General features: G+C 38.3%; 1 long non-coding RNA gene across 3 annotated transcripts in view; it reads left to right on the top strand.

Annotated features, from left to right (window-relative positions):
* The first annotated feature begins 1,048 nt into the window (after positions 1 to 1,048).
* Positions 1,049 to 24,274, top strand: part of LOC128249591 (uncharacterized) — a 30,182-nt gene continuing 6,956 nt past the window's right edge. The window contains exons 1-4 of one of the 3 annotated variants that reach the window (XR_016244764.1): positions 1,049 to 1,203; positions 6,425 to 6,492; positions 12,562 to 12,578; positions 19,275 to 19,586. This is a non-coding gene — a long non-coding RNA (uncharacterized LOC128249591). Of the gene's footprint in view, positions 1,204 to 6,424; positions 6,493 to 12,561; positions 12,579 to 19,274; positions 19,587 to 24,274 lie in introns of those variants that run through there. The other 2 variants (XR_016244765.1, XR_016244763.1) reach the window with 2 other exon arrangements.

A 24,274-nucleotide genomic window follows, 5' to 3' on the forward strand; every position in this document is an offset into this window, starting at 1 on the left:
GGTCGGCAAAGGACCATCCTTAGAAAAAATCTATGAAAATAACAAACACAACACCTGAACAATTCTGAACTCCTATAACAACGAAAGAGGTCATCCAGGCACTGCAAAGAAACTATGCAGCTGAAAGGCCCCCGAGCAAGACAAGATCCCCAATTTCTGGTTAAATACATCTGACAAAAATACTTAAAATGCTGTCCGAAAAATTCAATGAGATACTAGTAGAGTCAGAGACATGTGAATGGCTCACGGAAGGGAAAAAACTATCCTAATTCCCAAAGCCACTGGAACGGCAAACCCACAAAACTACATACTGATAACTTGTCTCCCTTCACTTTACAAAGCCTTTACTGCAATACTATCGCAGAGTATGAGCAAACATCTAGAAGAAAACAACTTGTTTGCAAAAGAACGAAAGGGATGCTGTAAGGACACATACATTTATGAACAATTATAAATAACCATAAATAAGAGCAAAAGAAAAAAAATTCTATGCCAATATGCTGAGAAATAGACTTTAAATCGTGTTGAAATCGAGGGAGGTAAGCTAACAGAATTTTTTTAATGCGTTATCTCTATATTGAATCAATTTCGGAATTAATCCAACGGAATTTTCGCTCATCAGCATAGAATATAAGAAATAAATAAAATACTTACAGGCACCCATGGAAAAAAGCAGAAGACAGAATCATGTGTACACATAAGTACCCCTGATATATGCTTGTAAGTATTTCATTTATTTCTTATCGTATTCTCTGCTGATGAGGGGAAAATCCGTTGGATTAGTCCCGAAATTGATTCAATACAGAGATAACGCAATTTTAAAAGATTCCGTTAGCCTGCTTTCCTCGATTCAGCACGATGTGTATTTATAGTGATGTATATTGTATGTGGTGATTGACGATTTAAAGTCTATTTCTCAGCATATTGATATAGAATTTTTGTTTGCCCTTATAATTGTTTATAATTTTCACCTTAAAAGGTATTTTAATATGTTGACCACTTAATGAAATAAAAAAAAAAAAATTATCCTATATTAGAAGTAAATTTATTACCATTCACTTCGGGACTGGTGACCACTCTAAGTTGTGGTTCTTGAAAGATTACACGTGTACTGAGATTCGCTACGTATTTTATATTTAGATATATCTGGGGTACTTATGTGAACTCGTGACTCTTGCTTCTGCTTTTTTTCCATGGATGATTGTAAGTATTTCATTTATTTCTTATCGTATTCTCTGCTGATGAGGGGAAAATCCGTGGGATTAATACCGAAATTGATTCAATATAGAAATAACGCATTTAAAAAAATTCCGTTAGCTTGCTTTACTCGATTCAGCACAATCTGTATTATAGTGATGTCTATTGTATGCGGTGATTGACGATTTAAAGTCTATTTCTCAGCATATTGGCATAGAAAATTTCATCTTTTTCCCTTATTTATAATTACATATATATATATATATATATATATATATATATATATATATATATGCCGCCACCACTTAACAACCGGTGTTGGTTTGTTAGAAAAAGTACCTGACTAAAAAATAAGTTCGATTTGTTCAACTAAAATCCCTCAAGGCGGTGCACTAGCATAGCTGCATTCCAATGATAGGAACAAACAAAACTTAAAAGATAAAAACATACGTAGATGCATTTGCTCTCACACACATGTGCACACCCACGCACATGCACAAGGTATCGCACTAATATGGCACACGCGTTTACACACACTCACACACACACAAAGACGCTCGAGCACACATACACATACGCACACACACATGCAGACATACATAAACACACACACGTAAACACACACACACATTCAAACGCACACACACACATGCACACGCATACACACACACACACACACACACACACACACACGCATACACATAAACAGTCAATTTTCACCTCCAAGAAATCTGTCTTTAAAACCATTTTAACATCCATGTTTACAGGTGCCATATGTTGTATATAAATTACCATAAATTCCAGTATTGAGTTGTTTAAGACTTACAGACTACTAAATCGCACGCTTGTTACTACTGCCATCACCGCCACCATCACCAATAGCACCAACAGCACCACCACCATTACAATCACCACAGATAATATCTTTACTATCATAACCGATAGCAGAAAGAAAAAAAAGAGAAGAAAATTTGCTTCATTTTCTCCAGCATTTTTAACACAACCAATACTACCATCAAACTACAACCAGCTGTAGTCATAACACTATGACCACCAGAGTATCAGAGAATGGAGAGGGAAGTGCTGCCCCCCCCCCCCCGCCAGTATGTTTGTTGAAAGGTGGATGAATATGGTGAGGATTTGCCTGTGTGAATGGGCCAAATCTGAACATGCGCTTGTAAGCTGGAAGAATCGTGAAGGAATGAGGTGCCTGACCGAGCTGCCCTTCGTGGTCGGAATGAACAGTATGTGTGGAGGGTCCCTCGGTTGTCCCTGAGAGAAATTTTTGGGGAATTTTTATAGTTTGATTTTATTATTAATTGTTATTGTTATTTATTTTATACACGACATTGTGCCAAACTCCAATTGTCCATTGTGTTGTATTGCCATATTTGTTTTCGTGTTCGAGCGTTGTGATCAATAAAGAAAACATTATTATTATTATCATTATTGTTATTATTATTATTATTATTATTATTATTATTATTATTATTATTATTATTATTATTATTATTATTATTTTATGTTTGACTTTTGTTTTGCATTTGTACAAGTTGGATCCAAGTCTCACCCAGAGACCTCAAGAGACAACAAGTTAGAAGTTCATGTAGGTGTTATGCCTAGGGTACCATATATTTGGATTTGTACAGTTTTGTTCTAGTGAATGTTTAAGAAACCATAAGAAAATTATGTGTTTGCTTTAAAATTTGAGATCACATAGACAGTATTTTACGTAGGATATGGGCAGTTCCCATGAGCACTATCTTTTGAACTTCAGCCATTTTGGGGTTTCCTGGTATCTGAGCTAATTATTATTATTATTATTATTATTATTATTATTATTATTATTATTATTATGATGATGATGATGATGATGATGATGATGATGATGATGATGAAGGCGGCGCGCTGGCAGAAACGTTAACACACCGGGCAAAATGCTAAGCGGTATTTCGTCCAACTTCACGTTCTGCGTTCAAATTCCGCCGAGGTCGACTTTGCCTTTCATCCTTACAGAGTTGATAAATTAAGTACCAGTGATGTAATCGACTTGTTCTCTTACTCAACTTTCAGGCGTTGTGCCTATAGTAGAAAGGATTATTATTATCATTAAGGTGGTGAGCTGGCAGAATCGTTAGCGCGCCAGGCAAAATGCATAGCGGTATTTATCCCGTCGCTACGTTCTGAGTTTAAATTCCGAGTTTGCCTTTCATCCTTTCGAGGTCGATTAAATAAGTACCAGTTACGCACTGGGGTCGATGAAATCGACTTAATCCCCTCCACCAAGCTGCCGTTGTGGAAAAAATTTGAAATCCTTGCCGGGTGAAATGCTTAGCAGTATTTCATCTGTCTTTACGTTCTGAGTTCAAATTCCACCGAGGTCGACTTTGCCTTTCATCCTTTTGGGGTCGATAAATTAAGTAGCAGTTGCTTACTGGGGTGGATCTAATCGACTGGCACCTTCCCATAAATTTCGGGCGTTGTGCCTAGAATACAAAAGAATAGTTATTACTGTTCTATATTTAAGAGATGAGGAATTATTTACATTATTTACATTATCTACATTTGACGGATATTCGTCCTCATCTTGTTTGTTGTTAACACAACGTTTCGGCTGATATACCCTCCAGCCTTCGTCAGGTGTCTTGGGGAAATTTCGAACCTGGGTTCTCATTCCTATCGATGTTACTATTATTATTATTATTAATCAGGTCGCTGCCGTGAATCGAACTCGGAACCTTGGGGTTAGTAGCCCGCGCTCTTAACCACTACGCCATATGCCCGTGGGCAATTATGGGGTGAATTTTAAGGCTTATAAATCTATTATTTTTCTATCCTTCCTCAATACCGGTTCCCATATGCTATTCATATCTGCACTCGGTCTGCTTAGGAGGTTGTTGTGTCCTAGCATATGTGCTGCTTCTTTTAGTTTTCGTATTTTCCAGTGTTGTTCCCTGTCTATTATTTTAACTTCATCCCACAGGGGGAGGTGGTTTCCATTTTTCCATACATGATCAGCTATACCCGATTTATCGATATCTCCTCGTGTCACAGCTTTGCGATGTTCTTCTACCCTTATTTTGAGGGGTCGACATGTTTCGCCTTTGTATAACCTACCACAGCTGCATGGGATGGAGTACACGCAGTTTTTGGTCATATTCTCTTCTGTTGGTGGTTTTACCCGAAGGAGATATTTGCGAAGTGTTGTATTGCTCTTGAATACTGCTCTGATGTCATATGGGCCGCATATCTTTTGTATCTTTTCGGAGAGGCCTTTCACATAGGGTAGACAGACTGTAGACAGTTTATTGGTTTCATCCTCTCTTTTCTTCATAATTGGAGTAGATAGTATGTTCTTGGGGTAGTTGTTTCTTAATAGATTGTTACTGAGCTTGATAATTTCCTCGTGGTGGGTATCACGATCGCTACTTATATTCTTTGCTCGGTGTTTTAGGCACTGAGCAATTCCTCTCTTTACACTGTATGGATGGTGGGAATTGAAGTTAAGGTATCGTCCAATGAAGGTTGGCTTGCGATATACGGATGTCCTGAATCCATACTCGGTGCGTGTTATTAATACGTCCAGGAATGCCAGCTGATTGTTCCATGGTGAACTGTATGGATGGATTTATTGAGTTCACATGATCTAGTAGCATTTGGACATCTTGCTGGTGGGGCCAGAGAATAAAGGTGTCATCAACGTATCGCAGCCATAGGGTTGGTTTTAGTGGTGTTGATCCTAAAGCCAAATTCTCGAAGTATTCCATGTATATATTGGCTATTATCGGTGATAATGGCGAACCCATAGCTAAACCATCTTCTTGTCGATATATATCAGTGTCCATACTGAAGTAGGTAGTTTCTACACAGAAAGTCAACATTTCCATCAAGTTTGTTATTGGTATACTAGTGAAAGGCCTCTCCGAAAAGATACAAAAGATATGCGGCCCATATGACATCAGGGCAGTATTCAAGAGCAATACAACACTTCGCAAATATCTCCTTCGGGTAAAACCACCAACAGAAGAGAATATGACCAAAAACTGCGTGTACTCCATCCCATGCAGCTGTGGTAGGTTATACAAAGGCGAAACATGTCGACCCCTCAAAATAAGGGTAGAAGAACATCGCAAAGCTGTGACACGAGGAGCTATCGATAAATCGGGTATAGCTGATCATGTATGGAAAAATGGAAACCACCTCCCCCTGTGGGATGAAGTTAAAATAATAGACAGGGAACAACACGGGAAAATACGAAAACTAAAAGAAGCAGCACATATGCTAGGACACAACAACCTCCTAAGCAGACCGAGTGCAGATATGAATAGCATATGGGAACCGGTATTGAGGAAGGATATATAAATAATAGATTTATAAGCCTTAAAATGGCAGCGACCTGATTAATAATAATAATAATAATAATATAATAATAATAATAATAATAGTAACATCGATAGGAATGAGAACCCAGGTTCGAAATTTCCCCAAGACACCTGACGAAGGCTGGAGGGTATATCAGCCGAAACGTTGTGTTAACAACAAACAAGATGAGGACGAATATCCGTCTAATGTAAATAGTTATTACTGTTATTATTATTATTATTATTATTATTATTATTATAGACGTCACACAGTATACAATATCATGAGGCTGTTGATTTGAAAATATTGTATCTACCAGGAGTTTGTACTGTTTGTCAAGTCACAACATGGACTTCAGGCAGAGAGTACTTTACGCAATATGCGTGCAGTTCCAAGTAATGCCGACTTTTGCAATACACCTAGATTGTAGGGTATTTCTAAAATTTTCAGATGCTTTTTTTCAGATTGTGTGGTATTGAACCCAATGCTCCGATGACAATAGAATAACCTTTATGTTTGACTCTCGTTAGCTGACCACAGCCAGCAGACTAAGGTGACACTTCTTTACTGGTCATGCTTCAAGAACCCTGCGAAGAATTCTTGCAGTTCCAAGCAATGCTGACTTTTGTGGATGTTCTACCTTCACACTTGCACAGATCTTTTGTTAGCCATGTTGGTAGTTGAGTGCTGATACTTCCAAGTGCACCATTTACTATTGGTATCACGTCTACTCTCTTCATCTTCATTGAATACCAACTTCGTATTTCCCACTTTAAATCGTCAGAGTTGTTTATTTTTTCTTCTTTCATATTGATCGTGTTGTCATGCTATACTCTTTACTCTTTTACTCTTTTACTTGTTTCAGTCATTTGACTGCCGCCATGCTGGAGCACCGCCTTTAGCCGAGAAAATCGACCCCGGGACTTATTCTTTGTAAGCTTAGTACTTATTCTATCAGTCTCTTTTGCCGAATCGCTAAGTTACGGGGACGTAAACACACCAGCATCGGTTGTCAAGCGATGTTGCGGGGACAAATACAGACACACAAACACACACATACACACCCACACACACACACACACACACACACACACACACACACACACACACACACACACACATACACACACACACACACACACACACATACATACATATATATATATATATATATATATATATATATATATATACATATATACGACGGGCTTCTTTCAGTTTCCGTCTACCAAATCCACCCACAAGGCTTTGATCGGCCCGAGGCTATAGTAGAAGACACTTGCTCAAGGTGCCACGCAGTGGGACTGAACCCGGAACTATGTGGTTTGTAATCAAGCAGCTTACCACACAGCCACTCCTACGCCTGCTATGTCGATTATCATTTAAGTTCTTTCTTTTTTATTCACCACAACAAAGTCCGATTCCCGATGTTTGGTCGGGTGATTGTACTGGGTCATTGCATACCACAGCATTTTGCAATTCTCATTTTCAGTGACTCCTTCTGGAGTTTTCTCATTCTACGTCTTTGTTCTTTGTAGATTTCCACAGAGCTCTCAATGGGTCATTCTTGTGACAATGTCATGGCGTCTTTTGTATTCGCGTTGTGCCAATTTCGGACATTCACTAATGCTATGTCATACCGTTTCACCCCTCTAGCCACACATTCTGCATTTGTCGCTATCGGTATTGTTGTCTATTCTGCACTTCATATAATTGGTCCTTAATTCTTGTTCCTGAGCTGCGCATATGAGTGCTTCTGCCTCTATCTTCAGTTCACACCTCCTCATTCATAACTGCCGGTCCTTTGTATCTGTCTTCGTGTTCACATCTCTTGCAAACTAATATTACATTTTTTTCTTTCCATGGTTTTTCTGTTTTTGTTCAATTCTTGTTTGATTTTTTTCTTTCGTTACACAGTTTTTAGTTTTGTTGACGCCGGCCTTCTTCGTGTTTCAACAATGGCTCCACGGCATTTTTTATATACCACCCTAATCTATTTTCCTCTACTTCAATACAGTCCTAGCAACTGATTAAACCTTCCCCACCCTTCCTTCCGGAAAAGCACAGCCTTTCGGTGTCACTCTTAGGGTAGAAGGCTCCGTCTGCAGTCAAAATTTTTCTGGTCTTGGTATTCATTTTCTTCATTTCTCTCTTTCGCCATTTTATAATTCCCGCTCCATACCGAAGTGATGGTATCTCCCACGTATTAACTGCTTGGATTTTATTCCATCCAGTCAATATTGAGCGCAACACCAACCTCAGTCTTCGGAAATACTCCATCCTCAGTTGCTCTTTCATTTCCTTCTCCAATATCTTGTTGTACTCTAGTTTCCGTTTCAATTTGTTTAATCAAATCTCTATTCGGTAATTCTATCCTCGCTGGGGACTGTTCTTTCCCTCTTCTTAGGTACATTATTCTGCACTTCTTGATTCCAAATTCCATTCTAATATCAGTGCTAAAACAGTGGACCGTGTTCACCAAGGAATTCACTTGTGTCTCATCTTTGCCATACAGTTTTAAATCATCCATGAAATGATTGATTGTTTGGGCTTTTTCCTTTAGTTGGTACCCCAGGTTCATTTTCCAAAGTACTAAGGTCATAGGTATCATACAGAGAACAAAAAGTAATAGAGATTGGCTATCACCCTCGAAAATACCCCTTCTGATATCCAGGGTGCCCAGGCTTTTCCGTAATATGCCAGTTCAGTTTCCATCCCTATTATTATTATCATTATTATTATTACTATTGTTCAGTAGTTTTATTTTTATAACGTGCTTTCACTTCACTACCGAGCGCAGCTCTGTGCGCCTTGAGTATGTGCTGTGGTTTACTGTGGTGCTCTTATGGTTACTGTATTGAAAGTGTTTTGCGTAAAATGTGTGCAGTGCCCAGTAGTGCAATTTTCTGTATGTTATATATATTTGTAAGTCCTGGTGTTTTTGTTATGTATTTGTCTGAGTATTTTTTTTATTATACCGAAGGCACCTACTATAATAGGAATTGTTTCTGTTTTTAGATTCCACATTCGAGTTACCTCTATTTCCAGGTCTTTGTATTTTGAAAGTTTTTCCATTTCTTTTAGAGAAACGTTGTCATCTGCTGGTATTGATACATCAATTAGAAAGCATTTTTTTTCTTCATGATCTTTGACAACTATATCTGGTCTATTTGCCTTAATTTCTCTGTGTGTATTGGCATATCCCAGAGTATGGTTGCCTTCTCGTTTTCTGTGACCTTGCCATCGTTTTATCATACATAGTATTATGTAGTTCGAGTTTTAGAATATATTTTAGTTGCTTTACAGTTTTTATTGTTTCTTCTTTTTCTTTATAGCTGTCAAGTATTATGACTTCTTGTATTATTTGGCTTCCTTGATGACAGAAACAGTTTTTTGTTTTGCTCGTGTTTTATGGCTATTTGTGTCAGTTTTCTTTGGTTCTGAGTTAGACATTTCTGTAGTCTAATGGTGGATATTTTATAGTAGTTTTCTAATTGTGTAAGGCCTCTATCACCTTCAATTCGTTGGATACATAACCTTTGTATGCTAGATTTTAGGTAGTGTATTCTAAATTTCGTCAGTATTTTTCTGATTTTCCTGTCTAGTTTTACTAGTTCACTTAGTGTCCCCTTAATAGAATTACAACTATAACTTATAACAGAGACAACTAGCGTATTAATGCCAATTATCTTATATTCACATTGAGTTCTCTTACACACACACACACACACACACACACACACACGCACGTGTGCGTGTGTAGCAGCTACGTTTATGAGAAAGCTATGTTGGGGGCATTCTTATGAAACAAAGAGTTATTAAACAATCAAGATATCAATTAGGGCTTTCATCGATGGCAATTTGTAAGCTATTTCGTGGAGATATCTGTATTAATTAAATGTGAAGATTAATTCAAGTTGATGTCATACATACAATGCAATTGAGTGGATCGATTTTGTTCCATTTGCATAATGTGTTGGTATGACTGAACGTTTGTTCATATCACGTGATCGGGCGCGTTGTAATCTTATTGATTAGCAGGTTTATTATTATTGCGGGTCATAAAATAAAATAATTTAAAATTCAATTTGATTAAAAGAACATTCTCGTTCTCTACTTCTTTTTTTCTTCTTTTCCTTCTCTCTGCATCTCATTCTCTCAAATAGTCTCTCTCTTCCCTTCTCTCACACCTTGTAAAATGGACAAAATTATGCATATATTGTGAAATGGAATGCTCCAAGGAGTAAGAATGAAACAAAACACTGGGGAGAAATTATAAACAACATGCGAAAGAGGGATTATAAGTAAAATTAAAATTAAAACATTATTCCGAACCTAAAGGAGAATACTGTCGAAGTGTAAGTTTATTTCAGCACCAAAAGTTTCACAAAATTGCTTACTCTCATATTCCGCCGCGTTCGAACACAACTTGAGAAATTAAACGAAGTTATGAATTGTCTTAAGTCAACGTAGCCAGAAACCCATAGACAGGCCTGGATTTTCTCAGTATAGTTGTCAGAGAGATTGACGCAACGACGAAGAGTAGTAGAGGGAGTAGCTTGCCCTGCAAATTTCTCTGTGAGAATTGTAAATTTTTCTTGGTTTCTAGTACTACAAATGGAGTTATTACCGATTCGGATAGCAGTAATAATAATAATAAATACCTCGAGAACAAAAACGGCTGAGAACTTCTTCCTGGGAGTAAATGTACCCCAGGAGAGGTGGCAACACACTAGAAATGATGTATGAATAAAAACACTGGTGATTGTAACACATCACCACAATCCTCTTTATGAGTGTAATGCCAAATAAAAATCATCATTATCATCATCATTTTTAAGGCGGTGATCTAGCAGAATCGTTAACACGCCGGGCAAAACGCTTAGCGGTATTTCGTTCTGAGTTCAAATACCGCCGAGGTTGACATTGCCTCCCGTCCTTCGCGGTCGATAATTAAATACTGGTGAAACGCTGGAACCGATGTAATCGACTAGTCTCCCACCCACAAATTTCAGGCCTTGTGCCTTTAGTAGAAAGATTATTATTATTATTGTCTTTGCACAGCTTCTAATGCTGGAGATGTACTACAGTGTCAGCTGTTCACTACCAGTGAACTAAGGTATGTAACACCCCTTATTTTTCGAGCACCATCCGGAGTATTCGAGCGGTTCCAAGCAGTGCTGTTTTCTGCAAGTGCTCCACCCTTATTGCAGCCCCTATTTGTTCCAGGTACTTCTCAAGATTTTTACTCCCTGTTCCCAGGGCTCCGATAATTATTGGTACTACTACTACTACCATTTTTATCGATCACAACTGCTTAACTTTCCAAGCTAATGAAGAGTGCGATTTCCCAAGCTGAATGAAGCGTGCGATTTCAGAAGGGGACTACTTCGAAGGAGATTAAACGCCGATGATCATATGTACTTAGTTTTCTTTTTATAACACCAGTCCCGATACTTTATGATAGGACCTCGTATGTATCACATATACAAATATGTTTGTATTAAATGCATATTGAAACTCTCCCTCCCCTCACTTTCACACACACATAAACACACAACCATACACGTCCAAATAAGATATTTGCCGAAATATTTCCGTTAATTAAGCTATATATTCTTTACTTTATACGTTATATAATTCATTAAAATTATATAAATTTATTAAATAAGAAATGCAACGAATTAAATAAGGATGTATTTATAAGCCCTTTATATTAATAATCTACTTTTTTTTGTATCTGTTTGTGTTTTGTATTTTCTGAGTTTCCTGTCTTCTATAATTTTATCACCGTATTAATATTAATCCTATTCTTATTAAAGAAAAGGTTGTCATTTCGATAATTTTTCAAAAATTCTGGCAAGCCTTTAAGAAACACCCAAGGCTTAAGCTGTTTGGCATTTTATCGCGTGTTTCCTCTGCTCCTTTGAGGATTTTAAGTTTTGTTGGAAGGAAAGAGATAGATAGCTGCATGGTGTAAATGGTGGTAATGGTCGCAGTCGTTGTCGTGAAATCTAGTAGCCATGGTAATGGTGATTAGTTGTGATGGCGGTTGTGCTGCTGACGATAGTACTCGAGGTCGAGTCGTTTGTGGAAATGCAGTTGCCACATCAATGCTTGATTTTAGTTTAGTTTTGTTTTTTTTCTTTTTCATAATGGAATTCGTGTCTTAATAATGCATCTTCCGACAAAATGTTGAACTTTAATCTCATCTTTGGCAATTGGATTAGTTTATATCTTAAAGCACATGTGCGTGATTAAGCGATAAACTCAATTTAATTTGGCTAGAAAAAGAAATCAATACTGATTCGGGCAAAATGCCTGGTTAGTGTGTTTGGAATAATATTATTCGTCTAATAATATGGGTCTGTTCTGATTTTCAAATGCTTAATTTTGGTTATATTTCGTTTTGTTTCTATCTTCGACATTTTTGATTTGTTACACTGTTATGTTTAATTACGTTGGAGTAATTTTGCTGCAGATAAAATGAAATATTTCCAATAAATTTATTCCGTTCATTTATTTTCTCAACACGATTATTAAAAGATGCCACCAATATCTTTTAAATCGATTCATGAACACAGAAAATAATAACAACAGCAACAACAACAACAACAACAACAACAACAACAACAACAACAATAATAATAATAATAATAATAATAATAATAATAATAATAATAATAATAATAGGTATTTTTTTTTCCTTTTGAACTTTTAAAAATTGCTCAAACTGTCACATTGATGGATATGTATTTGAGAGTAATTATATACATACATACATACATACATACATACATATATATATATATATATATATATATATATATATATATATATATATATATGTGTGTGTGTGTGTGTGTGTGTGTGTGTATGGATGTGTAGGTGTGTTGTTAACAGGAAGTGCGTATTGTGTACATTCATTTATGCATATCTGTATAAAGTTACTTATTTGTTCATGTTTCTCCATATTCCTTTTTATGTTACACCAATTACCAGAAGAATTCCTGCAAGCAGTAGGTATCTGAAGAGTGCTTATTATCAACCTAGGAATGGATGAAAGACAAAACAACTGCAATGGGATTTCAATACCAAACATAAAATGTTATATCTGAATACCAAAAATGCATTGCACCTGGCACTGTATAGATTCTTCTCTTTACAAACCTCTATAATATCGATGATAATAATAATAGTAGTCCTGATATTTATTTTTGTTGTAGCATTTTTTTTTCAATATAATAGTAATGAACTCAATATAAGAGCGTTCTACTCCATTCCCACATCAAAAGGTTTAGTGGAAAATTTGTCGATGTCTTCAAACGACGTTGGTTTAAATCAGAAAGGGAATCAGATGTTAATGATGGCATTGATAGATCATTGATCCTCGCTAAATTACAGAACAAAACTACAAATAAATTTCCCTTAGAAATAATAATTTCTTTTATTGGTTACAGAAATAATTGTATGAATGTGGTGAGAAAGCTGAGAAAACGAAACGGTTTCGATGTGCGGTTGAAGTAAATTCACTCAACTTAGGCGCTAATTCCCTTCAAAAAGCTAATAAAATCTTGCCCCAACCTCCTCATCCCACTGAAACACACAACCTTTGTGCCGTGAAAAACTAAAATATAAATAAATAATAAAGAAATAAATAACAATATTGATGAGAACCAAGAAGTATTAATGTCTTTTAAATTAGGTACAAAGTAGGTACATTCGATTGATTTGTCATCCAATAAATCATCGATATTAGTTTCAAGGCACATGGCTGAAAGATGAAGATACCAGCTTGACGTGGAACGGGAATGTAAGAGGGAAAATATTTCGAATGCATGCATAGCTGTTTGGTTAAAATGTTCGCGCCGTTAGCACTATGGTTTCGTGTTCAATCGCACCGCTCGACATGTTTAGATTGACATGTATTTTTGCTATACATTCAAGTTGGCATGCATTTTGAATGGATTTTGATATAGGAAGTCGCGGATCCTATATCTGAGAGATAAATTTAATCTGCCATTTTGTTTAACTCCTCACTTTGGACCTTGTGTGCCTTTAGTGTGACAAACTGTGCTACAAAACATTTAGTGTAGGTCTCATGTCTGTGGATGATTAAACTCCATTCTTCAGTCTCGGGGACTTTGAGAAAAGTCGTGATAGCTACGCTTGATTTGTTGACTAATCTATGAACAAACTTTAAAGAGTCGCAACCAGCGTCTTGTTCGAAGAAGAATTCGTCGTCTCTGATATAGGAAAAGAGACCTATCGATATTGTGTATATATTATGACATTTGTAAAGGGACTGAAGGAGAAACTAATAGAAACTTGGGAAGAGAAGGAATTAAAATGTTAGTTCAGTAGAAAAGAAACAATTGATGTCAGATGAACGGTAGGTTAGACGCAGGAGTTACGTGAACCGTAGGTTAAACATGGAAGGGGTTAAATAGACACAGTAAGTTAGACACAGCGTAGTTGGGCGCAGAAGACGCAACGTGAAGCATAGTTTAGGCATAATGTAGCGTTAGTGGATGGTAGGTTAGACATAGAAGAGCTTACATGAACGATATAAATCAGGCAATGAAGCGGTTACGTGAACGATAGATACAATTTCAGTAGCTATGAAGAGAATAATGTCTATGAGTGGATGTGTACGGATATCGAGAGAAGAGACCTAACAAATAAGTGGGTGGTTAAGTTGAGAAGAGGGGGGAAAATGTCAGAAAAGGTTTCATTGAAACGAATACAAGTAGAGTTAAAGGAGTGACACAGCTGAAATATTGATGAGGATGCAGATTGTATGTTTTACTGTGCAAGAAAGTCTCTTTATATGCCTTCCAGTAACTTTCATTTTTATTGTTATCTAACATGTCAGCAATAATCGTTGATGGCAGTTGTCGCGTATCAGCCAGTCACACAAGAGCCTTTGTATCTTCGTCTTGAGTCTTCTTTAAAATTAGCAATTTCTCGAGGCAAATTAAGTTTCTTGTGAGCTGAACTTGTCGAAAATATTATTACACTCCCTTCTTCTTTTATTCATCGATAATGTTATACATGACATTTGAAAGTAAAGTTTAGGATAGGTGAAGATAAATTTACCGCTAAACTTTCTATCTCTCTCTTCTCCCACCAGTTTCGGGAGGATCTGAGAAAAATTCTTGGATGATGCTATTTCTCTCGATAAATCATATAACTATTCTTATGTCCTCGCTCATATATAAATAGACACATGAACTGACAGACTCACAGATAGATAGATATATAGATAGAAAGAATAGATAGATATCTTTTTATTATAGCCACACAGGGCTAAATACAGAAAATGGACAAATTACAAAGTAGAGCTTTTGGGGGGGGGGATGATTTGGATCAAAAGGGATCGTGGGAAGAAAAAAAAAAAAAAAAACGTGGGGGGGGGGGCGATCAATAGGGATCGTGTATCACAGTCGATGTAAAAAAACGGGGAACAGATTAGGTTTATCCGTGGAGAGAAAAGCCTACGGAAAAGACCACGGTCACCTCAGGCTTTTTTTTTAAAGGTACATGAAAGTAAGTACCTTCTCTCTTTTTGTCTCTTTTTGTTACAAGTCTATGCTTAAAATGGTGTCGTCTTTCATTCTTACCATTCTTGCCACATTTACCCATTTTTTATTGAAACTTTCATTCGACAACACCTTCCTCTCTATCCTCATCCTCCTTTTCAAGTGGTACTTGAAAAAGTTGACGAGGGATTGACCAGAGAGGAAAGTGTTTGTTTGTAGACCTTTCAAACGCGTCCACCACACGCATTCTTTTGCCATAGCTATCAGTGTTACAAAAACCGTTTTTCCTTCCCGTTTAAAGGAAGGTGGCGGAACAATATTCACGATAGACTCGACTGATAAGTGGGCTCGTCCCACACGCGACAACAGCCGTTCGACGAAGGTCCACAGCTCTGAAATATCTGGACACTGCACGAGTGCGTGCAGAACGGTTTCGTCGCTCTGACCGCATCTCGGGCAGGTCGGTCCGGTGGTTTTCGAACCGTGTCTGTAGATCTTCTCTCGAACTGGTAGTGCGTCTCGATAGCATTGCCAAGCCAGGGATCTCTGGAAATTATCCATAGGCCCCGGCCCGAACGTCGTCTTGAAAAGGCGGGTTAAGAATTTCTCGTCGACACCCAGGTTTGCCCCGAGAGTGTCGTCAGACCTCCCCTCCACTAGTCCTCTATAGAACGCATTGGTCGTTTGGAAGTTGCACAAGTTTGATCCCGGACGGCAGAGCTGTTGTAGAGCTTGGCGACACTCGCGGTGCCATTCGCCCAGTTTCGGTCTCTTCCTGATCCATGTTTGCAGTTCGGTGAGTGAGACGAGCTGCGGGAAGGCGTGCCTCACAAACGGCGCCCACACCTGTTCACCGTCGTCAATGAAGTTCCAGAGATGCCGCAGTCTCAGCGCATGTCTGCGCATCATTAACCACGGCATCCCCAGTCCTCCACGTAACGGTTGTTGACAGCAAATGGATCGCCTCACCATCGGAACGCCACCCTTCCACAGAAAGCGGAAAAGTATGCGTTCTAGTTTCGTGATGGTGGCATCGGGACAAGGCACGACGGTCAGGCGGTAATCGATGACTGATGCGATATACACATTAGCCACCTCCGCCCGGCCTTTTAGAGATAACTTTCTCTCAGCCCATGTTTGGCTGAGTTTGATCACTCTACTGGTGATCTCGTCCCAGTTCTTATCCATTTGGAGGTCCGGACTGAACCAGACCCCGAGCAGTTTAACCGGTCCGTCCGTCCAGCGTCCCACTACGGAGTCACTGTTGGACGGTATGGGCTTGCTTCTCCAGGTGCCGAGTAACAAACCCACTGACTTTTCCGGGTTAATTTTTGCTCCTGTCACCGTTTCGTATTGTTTAAGTGTCTCGCCTAGCATCTCGACGTGCTTTTCGCTCGACACTATGACGGTGACATCGTCCGCATATGCAGACACGCTCGTCCCGCAACCCAGCTCTCGTGGGATACCCCTCAGTGTCGCCAGCTTCCGCAGTAGTGGTTCGATCGTCAATACATACAGAAGCGCCGACAAGGGACATCCCTGACGGACCGAACGCGTGATGTCGAACGGTTTTGACAGGTGACCGTTTACCCGTATTACCGATCGGATGCCGCTATACAAGGCAGCGATCCAACCGCGGAAGACGGGACCAAAGCCAGCTGCCCTGAGGACGGCCGCTAGGTATCGATGGTCGACCCTATCGAAGGCTTTAGTTTGATCTAAATTGATCAGCGCCCCACCCATGCCAGGATCCTTAACTACCCTGTCCATGATGTAGCGCATGAGGTGGAGGTTGTCATGGATACTTCTGCCCGGCACGGCGCATGTTTGCGCCCTGTCGACCAGTTTATCGATGACAAGCGCCAACCTCTCGGCTATTACTTTGGCCAAAATTTTCAAATCTGCGTTGAGCAGAGTGATGGGCCTGAAATTATCTATAAAATTCCCCTTGTTTGGGTCTTTCTTCAGCAATGTCACTGCACCTCGGCTCACGAAACCGGGAATTCTCCCGTTTTGTTGCCAGTTGCAATAGACTGATGCCAAGAGGTCGCCAAACAAGTCTGGCATTTGACAATACAGCTCGTAGGGTAGACCATCCAATCCAGGTGACTTATCCCTCGCGCAGCCCGCCATAGCATCCCTTACTTCAGCAGCTGTGATGGGACCCTCACAACACTCTGCCTCTCCCGCCGAGAGCCGCGGCAGGCCGGTCAGGTAGGCAGTGAAGTCCATCCTGCGTTCCGACTCACCGCTCGCACCGAACAGTCGAGCAAAGTGCTGTTGAAAGGCCCCACACATCCTTTCGGGCTCGAGCAGACTACATCCCTGTTCATCGATTAGAGACCAAATGGTGGCTCTGTTACCGCGTTGCGCCTCCGCCACCCGGGCTTCTCGCGCAGCTTCGATCCCTTCGTTCCTTAAGGCACGCATTTTAGCTCTGACGACGCAACCTTCGTGTTTGGCGTTGAGGTGTTGGTCGAGGGCCATCCTCGTAGCCAAAACGTTGGTTGCGCTGCCAGTTGTAAGTACCTCTTCTAGTTTCTTAACTAAGTCTCCCTCTACTCTATTTCGATCTATCGCTAGTTCTTTACTAAACCTAATAGATTCCGATTTGATTGCCATTTTCAGGGCAAACCACCAGCGGTTGTTAACGATGGCTCCTGTTAACGCCCTCTTAATTAATTCGCTAATCCGGTTCCTGTAAACCTGCCGCGCTAAGAGCGAAGCGTTCAGTTTCCAGTAACCGGGACCCTGCCTATGTGTCTTATCTAAGTCGAGCGTACACGTCACAAACTTGTGATCTGTGTAGCTGACTGTTTTAAATTGTGGACATCCTACACTATCTCTATCCGCTGTCCTACATAGAACTCTATCTAGATACGATCTCGACGATCCGACGCGGTTTGTCCAAGTCCACGTTGGCACGTTCGGATGGTCGAGTCGGAACCTGTCAGACAAATGGAAACGTCTGAGCAGGTCTTTGAGGCACTTACATCCCCTTCTACTCCTATCCACTCCCACATAGTCTATATGCGTGTCCAAGGTAGCGTTCCAGTCCCCTACTAACAGTAAAGGTCGTGACGTTCCCAGGAAAACCTCTAGACGTCTAAGGAAATCCGCCCGACCCGTTAAGGACGGTGCATACACTGCCACCAGACGGAAAGCACACCCGTTTGTGCCATCGACGTCCAAGACAACCAGCCTACCCTCCGGGTCTAGGAATATTGGCCTTACTTTTAGGTTCAGACTCTTCCGAAAAAGCACCGCGGTACCACCACCACCCATGTTTGGTAGACAGGGAGAAAAATAAATGTCGAAATATCCACCAAACATGGACTTGAGGGCCCGCGGGTTACTGAGTCTGGTTTCACTGATAGCCATGATTTCTATGTTCTGTGACTTGATGTCATTTAGAAGGTAACCTTGCTTCCAAGCTGACGCCAAGCCACGTACATTTACACAACCTAATTTAAGCATAGTTGAAGTCGAAATTTGTGTTTCATACACGACAGTAAAAGAGACAAGAGAGAAGGTTACTTACTCGTTTCGAAAGTTTTAGCTTCCTCTTCTTTTGAAGTATCTTGGATGAGGTTTTTGAAGAGTTTCTTTGATAAATATTTTTGGAACCCCCCAACCGCATTTGGAAAGAGGGTTTTGAGTGTGTGGTGCTGCGTTTGTGTGATGTGAACTATTTTGATGTGTTTCGGTGGTGTAGTGGTGAGAGTAGCTAGATAGATAGATAGATAGATAGATAGATAGATAGATAGATAGATTTGGGTTGCAATACTATGGTAGAAGTGTAACTGTGCAGTATCTAAAAGTTTTATGTCGGTACCCCGTAGCAAAATCAAAAGAGAAAACATTGAGAGACAGCATACGCATTACGTCATTTTATTGTTAATTTAAGCTTAAAATAGTAAGTTGACAGAATCGTAAACACACCGGACAAAATGCTTAGAAATTTTTCGTCTGTCTTTACGTTTTAAGTTCTAATTGCATTGAGGTTGACTTTGTCTTTCACCCCTTCGGGGTCGTTGAAATAAGTGCCAGTCAAGTACCGAGGGTCGATATAATTGACTATTCTTTCCTCTCTAAAATTTTAGGCCTTGTGCCTATTATATAAAAGGTTATTAATTTAAGCTTAAACTGTATTAAATGATTAATTTTTTCTAGGTCCATGGTTACGCCTGGAATCATCTGAAATGAATATATGATAGATTTTACCTGAAAAATATCGCAACAGAATAGTGGTGCACACCATTGCAGTAATGAGATGTGATTCGAAACTGGTATGAAACTTCAGCAGCGTATAATCATGACTGAAAAGGAAAGAAAGAAAAGAAAAGAAAAACCTTCAAAGAATATTTTGTGGGTGATTGAATTGATTATTCAAGTAAAATAATCCTTTTAGGGTTTTTGGTAATGATTAAACTAAAATTATTCGTATCTGTATTTTAAGTGACATAAACAATGATGCTAAGTCTACTGAGATTGTTAAATCTACCTCGATTAATATAATTTTATAAAATTATTAATCGAGGTAATAATAATTAATTCTATTAAATTATCAATCTTAAAAATATCAAATTTTACAATCACACATATTATAATTAAAGGCCGTTGCCTTTCTCTCGTAAGGTAGGGAATTTTACGATTAACAATAACAAATTTCAAACCTCTTCATATGAACCGTATACATCCATTATCCTTTGAAATTATTCCTTTCCTACGTTTGTACAATTCAACGTACAGTAATCCCTCGACTATCGCGGATGTTACGTTCCACCCCACCCCCACGATAGGTGAAAATCCGCGAAGTAGAAACAGTACTGTATTGTATATATTTTTTCTTATTTTTATAATTTGCATGTATTTATCTTATTATAAATGCAAGACAACACCACACACTCACCTCCCGAGTTTCGTTTTCCATACAGTATGTGCCATACTTTGTTTACTCATGTACGGTACATTACGTGTTTTATTTTAATATATTTTAATTAATGTGTTATACTCTATATTCATTTGTTAATCAATTAATTTTTAGGCGTGAAAATGCTTATTTTACCATAGAAATAGTTAAAATCTAAGAAAAACATAAACACATATCGGCCGAAGAAACCCGCGATATGCTGAGGAGTCCGCAATATAAATTTATATATATATTAACTAGAAAAATTCGCGATGTACTGAGGGCGTGATAGGTGAACCGCGATATGGCGAATGATTACTGTATTTCAAAATGTTTTCACTCATAGCAATTTTTTCAAAGCCATTTCTTCTCAATTTTCATTTGTATTTCCACAAACTTCAAACAAGAATTCTTTATCGTTGTTATCATTTTCAAGATTTCAATAAATTTACTTTGAAAGCTATATGCATGAACGTACCGAATGTGGGTTTGTCTGTCTAAGTAAGATAAGTCTTAGAAGTCACCAGAGATGTCACGCACATAAAGGGAAGTTATTAACTATGCATTTTACGGCATCTCTATTTACAAAAAGTGTGGAAAATATTGTGGACAGAAACGGCATATGAAGCTTCACCGAAACAATACTGCAACACCAATTGCATGAGGCGCTCATCGTTGCCCTACCTTCACAAAAAACTGTAAGCCTCTAGCAAGACTGAAAAGTCACATCTACACATCCGCGTTGCTCATGGTTAAGAGAACGATCATGTGATGCTGTTACACAAAATTGAGTTGTTACAACAATGTATGTATGCATATAAAAATATATACATATATGTGTGTGTGTGTGTGTTCCAATGCGAATAGCTGCAAACAAATATTCTATAAATACTATTTTGAGTGTTACTTTTATTTTTTTCGTGTCTCGAAAAAGACTATTATTTTTTCATAAAACATAATTTTTACAGAACTAATTTGATGACTTACGAGTTAAAGAGTAGAATTATCTCTAAAATAAAATTTATCGTGTCATTTATTAATGATTCTTGGTTTCTGTCCTTCATCTTTCCGAGTTTATTCATAAATATGTTTTGTAGATCAGTTACGTAATTTATTAACAAATCGATCACCTACATATATGTGTGTGTGTGTGTGTGTGTGTGTACACATACACACATACATATATATACATATAGATACACACGCATACACACACATAATCATTAGGCATCATATTAAGAATGATGCAAATTCCTGTGATTGAGGCACACGTTCAATCACAACTCCATTACAGATTGGTAGGATTATTTCTCACAGATTAGTTATATATGCAAACACACATATGCATACGTATTCTCGGGCGTATTTATTATATACACATGCATATACAAATAATTATATTTGTGTTTGTATATATATACGGAGTATACTGTTCCATGATGGTAAGATCAATATATATATACACGTGTGCATAAACATTCGCACGATTGCATGCATATATAAGTATATACATTTTTACACACATTCACACACACACACACAAATATAAACCACCATAAAATAACATTCCATGATGTTAGGCACGGAGTTTTGTTCGTTAATCCCGGTTCAGCATTGCTCCATTATATCTAAATAAAGATGCTCCAGTCGTGCCCATCCTCTCTTTTATTGAGACAGTGGATTCACCCCCTACATTCTCTAATGTATAGTATGTTAGTTCGTATTAGTGACCATCGTTTTATTTGTTTAACTCCGGGTCAGTACTGAACCAGCAGACTGTTGTAATCCAACGTCGGACTGTTATAACGTCCACTCCGGTATAGCAGTATAGTTAGTTAGACAAGTAAGCCACGACTGTCTAATGACCGTCTACCCGACTGACACTCTTGACATCACAATATTTAAGCACATGCAACTCGTCACGTGAGAGGGGTGTTCCATTATTACTCGTATCTCCATAACACAAACCAAGGATAAAAGAAGTTTCAACCATGTCCATCTTATTGTTTATTCAGACATAGTGTACCTTGGACTACATTATCTGATTGTAGGGCAAAGTCCACTAAGAATAAAATCCCCGTAGGGGTTCTTATTGTGCATCTCCTTTAAAAATATGACTTAGGAGTTTACCTTCTTTTGCACTTCAACTTAGGGGGTATTGTCCGCGGGGTTTTAGTCCGAGAGTGTTTTGTCCTGGGGTGGGGTGTCCTAGTGGAGTTTTGTCCGGACCCCACATTACCTATGGTGTCCTTTCTTATTTTTGTTGTTCTTTGTCCCTAATTTCAGTTTAGATGAAACAGAATTATGATCAAAAGCATTCCAGAAATGGCAATCCTTTCTTTCATTTAGAAATACTAATACTGCATTTAGGCACATCTTATCTTAACACCCTTCCATATTGCTGTAATTTAACCGCAGGTTAGCCTTAATATTGCAAAGCTTTGATTTAAAATATTACCGCTATGACATCTGAATGTTTATTCATATCCAGAAGCGGATCCAGAATAACATTATTTAATGTATATTTCTTCTCCTTCGCTCTATCTAAGCTTTTACTTTCCCTCAAAGTGCAGTTACAATCATAACTTCAAATTCTTGGTAGTTTTTGTTCTTTCTCTGCATTTTCACGTGATTTATCCTCGTTAATTTAAGAAATGTATTCATTGTTTAATGCAACAACGTGTTATTCGAGGGAGCTATGGCTGCTATTTCTGTCAGGTCATGCAACCATATACACTTTCCTTCAAAGGTTTAGTCACTAAGTCGGAGTTCCTTCTATCAGCTGTGGTACAAATAATCGTTTATTGGCAGAAATTTCTGCATGAACTAAGCTTTCTGAAATGAATAAAGAAAGAAAAATATGGACTGCATAACTTGCCTTAAATTTCCATTGACCCTGGATTTCAGTTTCTGTAGAATACGAGATTACAAGGATGCGAGATTACAATCATATGAAGACTTACTGTCGTTCTTTAAATATTAGTTTCAAATTTTGGCACAAGACCAGAAAATTTGGGGCTAAGTCGATTACATTCACCCCAGTATCCAACTGCTACTTATTTTATCGACTGTGAAAGAATGAACAGAAAAGTAAACACGGACGAAATCCCACTAAGCATTTTGCCTGGAGTGTTAACGATTCTGCCAACTTCATAATAACAACAACAAGAAGTCGATTAAATAATAATGATAATGATCCTTTCAGAGGGTTAATATCTGTAGACGACTGTGTGGAGTTAGATACAGTAGATATAGACTCCTATGTAGGTAATAGCGAAGAAAGTTTATTGAAGTCTACTAGAGTCACAGCAACACATAGGGAAACCAAAAACACAAACGAACTTAAAAACCAGAAAAAGAAACAGAAATTATGTGACTGGCAGGAGAAAGCGTTGCATAGTAGTTTCTCAAATATAGTTTCAGCAAATAGTAATAGTGAGACATAGTTATGGTTGCAGAAAAGAAAACTGAAGAGAGAGACAGAAAGTTTGTTATTAGCTGCAAAAGATCAAGCATTAAGGACTAATTGGATAAAAGCCAACATAGACACAAAGAAGTTGATTCCTAATGTAGATTATGCAAATCAAAAGAGGGAAGCGTTACTCATATAGTAAGTGAATGTAGCATGCTGGCACAGGAAGAATACAAGAAAAGACATCATAATCTAGGGAGAGAAATCCACTGGGAGCTATGTGGAAAGCTAAGATTTAAACATTCTGATAAATGGTATAAACATGAACCTAGTAAAGTACTAGAAAGTAAGAAATGTAAGACGCTGTGGGACTTTAACATTCCGACTGATAGAGTAATAGAAGCTAAAAGGTCTGATTTGGTAGTAATAGATAAAGAGAGTAGAAAATGCTAGATAATTGACTTTAGTATCCCAAATGATGAAAAAATGAATTTGAGAAGTATAGAAAAAATAGCAAAGCACCAGGACCTAGCTATTGAATTACAGAGACTATGGAAAGTGCGAGTAAAATATGTACCAGTAGTTATCGGTGCATTGGAAACTATCCCTAGAGGTCTGAACAGATGGATAGAGGAAATAGGCATAAAACCCAGTTTAGTAGAACTGAAGAAAACAGTGTTATTAGGGAGAGCTGAGATACTTAGAAGGGTTCTTGGCATCTAAGGTTACTTGATATAACCCGATAGGAGAGTTCTAAGGCTACTTCTTGTAGCCTGATGTTAGGACTCTTTTCTTTTACAACAGTCCAACAGTCTAATCTGCTGTGTATATATGAATAATAATAATAAT

The sequence above is a fragment of the Octopus bimaculoides genome, chromosome Z (genome assembly GCF_046866305.1).
Source record: "Octopus bimaculoides isolate indiv1 chromosome Z, ASM4686630v1, whole genome shotgun sequence".
Taxonomy (NCBI): domain Eukaryota; kingdom Metazoa; phylum Mollusca; class Cephalopoda; order Octopoda; family Octopodidae; genus Octopus; species Octopus bimaculoides.